We start from the raw sequence: 967 nt of genomic DNA, 5'->3' as shown, positions 1-967 counted from the left end.
AGCCATTTTGTTGAAAGAATGCAACTGGGTTACTTGCAGGTAGCCCACTGTGAACTTTGGCCTGGGTCACATTCCAAACATTCTGGGACAGGCCACTTTAGCCTGTAAAATAAGTACTTAAATCTCTATAGAATTGTTAAACTTGGCATTAGTATGAAAAGGGTTTATAGGCAATATGAAAAGGGTTTAAAGGCAGTCATGGATTAAGGTTTCATGGATTAGGTTATGGGAAAAAACATCTGGTGGGTGGGTAACGCCCCTCACACATCTGACTGTGTATAAAAGACCAGATGTAACTCCCAATAAACGGCTTCTGCACTAGACTGGAGTTCAGTCTCTCTCTCTCTCTCTCTCTCTCTCTCTTCTTCCCCCCAATTGCTGACGCCGTCTCCACCTTTGGAGTACCCTGAACCCAACTGGAGCTGGTCTCCGGCAATTTTTCATTTTGTTTTCACAAGAATCTCCTGCTTCACCTTAAAAAATGGTTCTTGGAAATCCAAAAGTACAATAAAATTATATTTTACATAAGCTGCAGCTGCTTAGCAGGAGGAAACTTCTGAATATATTTTACTGTGTGTGTGTGTGTGTGTGTGTGTGTGTGTGTGTGTGTGTGTATAAAATAAGATTTCTAAAACTGAAAGTTTAGCCCAACAGTTTAACAGAAAAACTGCTAGCTCTTCTATGAAGGTTAATTCATCTTAGAATGGAACAAAAGAGTCTTCTAAAGCCAGCCAATTCATTTCTATACACTAAAATCTAAATTTTTTTAACTTTCTGTAGTAGGAGGCACTTTCAAATCTGTTAGAAGTTATAAACATCAGAAAATACATGAACACACATTTGTAAGCTCAATATTAAATATTCAAATTGACTTACTTTTACTTAAGGCCTGGGGATTCTGGGTCCCCGTAGACTTCCTCACAAAATGTCTATACCTTTTTCTTGGTAGCAAAAATAAGGTGACATA

The sequence above is a fragment of the Carlito syrichta genome, unplaced genomic scaffold, assembly GCF_000164805.1.
Source record: "Carlito syrichta isolate Samal-C Ts95f unplaced genomic scaffold, Tarsius_syrichta-2.0.1 Scaffold123961, whole genome shotgun sequence".
Taxonomy (NCBI): Eukaryota; Metazoa; Chordata; class Mammalia; order Primates; family Tarsiidae; genus Carlito; species Carlito syrichta.
Note: the sequence above shows the minus strand (reverse complement) of the source record.